This window comes from Manacus candei, unplaced genomic scaffold, assembly GCF_025592945.1.
Source record: "Manacus candei isolate 608988 ecotype Guabito, Panama unplaced genomic scaffold, ASM2559294v1 h1tg000023l, whole genome shotgun sequence".
Classification (NCBI taxonomy): domain Eukaryota; kingdom Metazoa; phylum Chordata; class Aves; order Passeriformes; family Pipridae; genus Manacus; species Manacus candei.
Genome location: NW_026138071.1, coordinates 23,198,893 through 23,204,892, shown reverse-complemented (window position 1 = coordinate 23,204,892; position 6,000 = coordinate 23,198,893).

Below are 6,000 nucleotides of genomic sequence, written 5' to 3'. Positions count from 1 at the left end.
TCTAAGTTTCTCATTCAGTAGGGATTTTTTTTTCTCAAAGGCATTCAGTGATGTAGGATCCTTCTGCTATAGCAGTGTGTGCATCCAGTAGAATGAACCTAATTTAGTGAAGTAGAGAGCTAGTCAAAGCTCACAAATCTTAAATATTCTCGAAGTGCACATAGGAGTTGGAGAAATTATTTAATTTTTATTTCTCTAGAGTTGTATAAATTTTGTGGTATTATTAAGTTATACTGTGTGAGTGTGGTGGGTTGACCCTGGCTGGACACCAGGTGCCCATCAAAGCTGCTCTATCACTGCCCTCCTCAGCTGGATAGGGGAGAGAAAATATAACAAAAGGCTCGTGGACCAAGATAAGGACAGGGAGAGATCACTCACCTGTTATTGCAAACCAGATTGGACTTGAGGAAATGAGGTTTTAATTTATGACCAATCAAATCAAAGTAGGATAATGAGAAATTAGAATCAAATCCTACAAACACCTTCCCCCAGCCCTCCCTTCTTCCCAGGCTTAGCTTCTCTCATGATTTTATGTCCCTCCTCCCCCTGGCAGTGCAGGGAACGGGGGTTATAATCAGTTCATCACCTGTTGTCTCAGGGAAACACTGAGTGTGTTACCACAAAATGCGGGAAGATGAGAGGCTGCTTGTGTATGCCCAGTGTCACAGTCACCCAAAAAGAGCAAGTCTGGAGCATGGATTATCTTCTAACCTACCTTTCACCATCCTATGGTCACGACAATTTCAAATGTTTTTGTGATTTAGTCTTGAAGGAAGACTTTTGCATAGTTTTGTTTTAAAAGTTAGCTAGGAATCAAAGTGTGAATTAGGGTAACACAAAGGTTGCTGCTTCAAATTTCATAACTCCACTGGTGGGGTTAAGAACAGCTGCCATAGCCAGAGGTACATTTCCAGATCTCAGCATTTCGTGCTGGGTTTCCTGAAAAGAGTGATGGAAAAATCTGTCGGTGACTGTACCATTAGTATAGGGTTGTCCTAATTTCATTGTGAAATCTTCAGCTGGATACAGGAGCTCTTTTACACTTCACTTTTTCATTAAGGTTATTTTTGTTAGTGCCATCTTGTCATGGTGATGCATACTTGTATCTACAGTACACATTTAGTGAGGATGGACTTTCTAATTTCTGTATATGAACCAAAATCTATGTATCTAATATTTTTTGTTTTCAGCGGGGAAATGGATTATTATTGTCAAATCAACTCTTTTAAATTATGTTTATATTTCTTTGTACAGTACTTTGTGTGGCTCTACTGTCATTAGTACAAACCATCCTTTAGCATCTGGCAACAATCTGGAGCTTTTGAGCAGTGGCACAGAAGATAACAGGGTATCCCTTTGTCAGAGTGCATGTGTATCCCAGTCTGTGGCAGTCAGAGTTCATGCTCACAATGATCTGAAAAATATATCCTTGAAATACACAACTAATTATGGTTTTGATTAAGGAGTAATCATTCTGCTATGTGATAGACAGTTTTAGTGCAAACGAGAGTTGTGAGTGACAAATGCACATTATCCTAATTTTCTCACAATGTTTATTTAAGCTGATAAGATGTGTCTTTCTCATTTCTTTGTTTGTGTAGCACTAGTTAGGGTAACAGGAACATGGGTTTGTTGTGCTGCCCTTTTGAGAGCAAGCCTGCCCTGCACTGCTGAGTGAGGCCATGCATTAGCTGAGAAAAATCTGCTGTACTTCTCAAAGGTGCCAGGTCAACAGCCTCATGATAAGGTCACTTAGTGCATTGAACAACACAGGAGTAAAACTGTCAGAATTCTGTAGTCTTAAGTGTGATTTACTACAAATTATAGCCTGCTCTGTTGAACTCTTAAGCAGGAATGAGGCCATAGAATAATGCTGAAGTCAAAGTTTTATGTTAAAGCCACTTCCTCACCTAAAGGTTTATGCGCAGTCAGATTGTCCTTTAATCACAAATATGTGAAATATAAGAGTATTAAAAATTTCTAACTAAAAATTTGAACTTCGAGCAGCCAAATTCCACTCTCTTCCTAAGAGTGAGAGGGAAACTTCTGTTGTTAACACATATAGCCAAAGTCAAAGGAAAAATGGGTAAGAACATGTATACAAAGAACTCAAACCAGAAATCTAGACTTCAGGTTTCTGAATAGCAGTTCAAATAAATGTTTGTGTTTCCATCCATTTGCTCATGTAGGTTTCCTGGTATTCCTAACTAAATTCCTGGGATAAAATACATCTATTTGTAGTAATCTCTGTAGTGTGTTAAAGCAAACCATCATAATGGCAATATTCTCTTACATTCTTTCCACATGTATAGAATAAAGATGGCTTTGAGTATTTTAGCACAACTGAAATCTGGAATTGAAGACTTCTGTCTCACTTACAAAATAATGGTCATGAAATTCAGATTCCAGTCCAGGATTTTGTTATTGAGTCCAACGGGATTTTATTCATTGTTTTATTCTTTGCTTATATATGACCATCTGGGCAGAGGGGAAAAAAGATAATATTTCTGTGACTTTTTTTTAGAATAATAATGCCAATAATTCTTCCAGTTATTCATGCTGGTCAACCAGTATTGTAAAAGGTTAAATATTTTTTAAAAAACCAGCAACAACCAAAGAAAAAATGATTGAAGAACATAGTTAAGACTTCAAAAAATTCACTGAAACATTTCAGTGGGGTTTAAAAAAAAAAAATTACATAACTTTCTTTATTGTCTGAAGTCCACACAGCTCACAGAGTTGGGGGACTTGTTGGGAATCTCATGACTTGCATCACTGATGAATGGTGAGAGAAGACTTAAAAATTAACTTGAACAAAAGATGAAAATAAGATTCCTCCTGCTAGCTGGTGAATGAGGTTGTACCATTCTCTCATTACCCCAATTAGTATGTAATTATTTATTCATATTAGGTAGTAGTACTTTATCAGGAGAGTTATCCCATAGCTTGAGAGTGCATTCTTCCAGGAGAAAAGAAATACAGAATTTAGAAGGCTTCCCCATTTTTTTTTTTAAATAACAAAAATGCAAACACATGCAAAAGAAAAATCAATCAAACAAACAAAAGCCCCAAACCAAAACAAAAACCAGCAGTACAGCATAGTTAAGTAAAAGGGAAGAAGGACCAAGAGAATTTTGTGTTGGGTAGTTATTCCTTTGTAGAACAGATTTGATGTTGTGGTTTCTGACACAGAGATGTAGTTGCTTCTGACTGGCATCTATGTGTTAGACTTAACTATCTAAACTGTCTGTTTTCAGTTTATTCAACATTTGGGTTGAAGAGGGTGCTTTCATGGGTGCCTTTTTGAAAACATTAATGCACTGTACCTCTTTCCTGTAGTTTACAGTAGAGAGTATTAATGCCAGGAGAGTTTAAAAGATGCTGTTCCATCCATATGTCACCTTCTCAAGTCCCAGAGGAAAAGTTACCAAGTTATTGGTGTTAGTCTTCAAAATATCATCCTGTTGGAGATAGTATGTACCTGATTTTAGAGAAATAATAATTTTAGGTGCAAGGTGGAGATTGGTTTTCCCATTGATTGATTATACTTTTTTCATATGACCTTCTGGATATTATCTGTAGGATGCTTACAAACTTACATTTTGTGTAGAATGTAAAATGTATTTCTCTATTGAATACAAGTTTAAAGCCAGATGCTTCAGTGCAGTAGGAGAACCAGTGGAACAGGGGCTTTTCAGATCCAGTAAAAACTTATTTTTCTGTCATCATTGCAGTAATAATCAAAAACATTGGCAATTCAAGGTGCCTGATTCTGATTTCCATCTTAATGCTACATAACCTTGATTTTTGCCAAAGCTCTACAACCCTTTAGGAAAGCAAGGGTTGATTATGCTGTGCTTTGATTTGGGTGTTGATGTGGGTTGGGATTTTTTTTCCCCCTTGTTGTTATGGTGTTTTTCAATTACAGAAGAAAAATTCACCTTTATTTTTCCACAAAACTGGCTATAAGTGTCTACATACCTTGTGATTTGTGAAATAAAAGGTCTGATGGTGGTGAAGGTTATAAAGGCAATACTGTGAAGTTGAAGGGATGCTTTCATGGAATGAGAACTGTGGGATTTGGTGTTCTGATATCATCCTGTCATACTTGCATGGATGGATGGGAACTGCTCTAGACATGAAAACTTCATGCTTTGGCTCAAGGAAGGGACAGAAGGTTGTCCTTGAAATTATTCCCTTTGAACTTATCTGTTTCTAGCTGAATTTTCCAGTTTCATTCTTGTTTCAATTTGTATAGCACTCTTGAACAGGTGAAGCACATACAAAACAATACTCTAACAGAAAAGTTTTAAAATCATTTCACTGACTTCAAACATCAGTTTTGCCTCCTTGAGTTTGCAAGAAAGAACCCAGAAATTTTGCAACCAAAGAAACAGCTGTCAAAATATCAAGTTGCCTTGTTTGTTATGTGGTTAATTTCTGTTTTGCTGTCCAACACTGATAGTAGTAACTCTTACCTAATAGAAAATTCCCTTTGTGCAAACTAGGTGGGATAATTTGCAGGTTGTGCAGAGATTGTCCTCAGGGATCAGTGAGTTCTCTTGGGTCCCTTCCCCTATGAGGGCACCGTTACACCATGATCCCACCAGTCCATTGATGAAACAAGCCCAAAGCCCAGGGCTGCTTTTCTCTGTTATTTTGCTTCCCACATTCCCCTTGCCCTACTGTCTCATAGCCATAGGATCATAGAATGGTTTGGGTTAGAACAAAACAGTTATGCTGGGTCATCCCACTCCTATCCAGGTGTGAGTAGCAGAGCCAGCAAAAGTCTCTTATGTTGCACATCCCACCCCTGCCTCTGCCGTCGTCCAGAAATCTCTAGGATTGCTGGTGCCCTTCTAGCAGGTGCTGGGGGTGGTTAAAGTCCCCATAACAACCTGGAATTGTGAGGTTTCATCTAGTTCTTTAAACAAGGCTTCCTCATTTTTTGGTTCTCTGTTCCATAACAGATACCCACCATGATGACTCCCTTAGTGGGAGACATCAGTTTCATCCCAGTGGCTTTGCAAATGCCTGGAGAATCCTAATTCCTCCTGCATGTTTTGCACTAGATATGGCTTTGTGTTGAGGCACTTTTTATTGTGAAAATGCAGTATCAGGTATAGTTGCAAGAACTGTCCCAAGTGGCACAGCATCCCACCCTCCCTGACATTGTAAAGAGCAGGATCTAATATGGATAACTCGCAAACTGTGGTATAAGCAAGCTGTGGGTGAGCCAGAGACATTGGTGTTTGCTGTAAGCTGGTGGAGAATGTGTTGCTAAATCTCTGAGTGAGATCCATGGCAACACTGCCAAGGAACAATTGGCTTCCAAACCAGAATTAGGGTCCGTGGGAGCGGATCTGGAAAAGCCTCGCGAAGGCTGCGTAGCCAAAACTGAGTAATTGCATTTTGTTGTAACTAAGCTCCTTCTTAATCACAGTCAAGAGAAATTCGTGGAACCAATTTTTGGTTGTTTTTCAGCTAAAGGTCCGAAGTTTAGCCATATCTAATCCAGACAAAGGATGCTGAGGATTGTACTGTACCTTCTATAGGCATAATTTTTTTTGGAGATGCACTCAAAATGAGGGGGGGGAAAAAAAGATGATTGTCATCTGTGTTCATGTGGTAGTAACAATTACTGCAGCTCTAGTCAGATGAGATGTTGTACAAGTGCAGTGGGAGATGTAAAGAAGGGGGCAGTCAAGGACAGCTACAGATTTCTGAAGCGTTTTATAAGGACCAGTGGTCTTCACACAAGCCCACTAAAAGAAATGAGGTATGAGGAATCTCAGTGTGGTGAGAAGAAAGTTGTGGTAAAAGGCAGCAGTTGGTGTGGGATCTGTTCACAGACCAATACCTTGCTAAAAATTGTGGTTAAGATGGAAAAATTCTTTTACTGAAAAATACCTTTTCAGATTTTTTATAAAATGTTCCTAAGACTGCTATTTTAATATATGAATCAGTAAATCCCTTCAGAAGTTATTTTTTATGAGGATA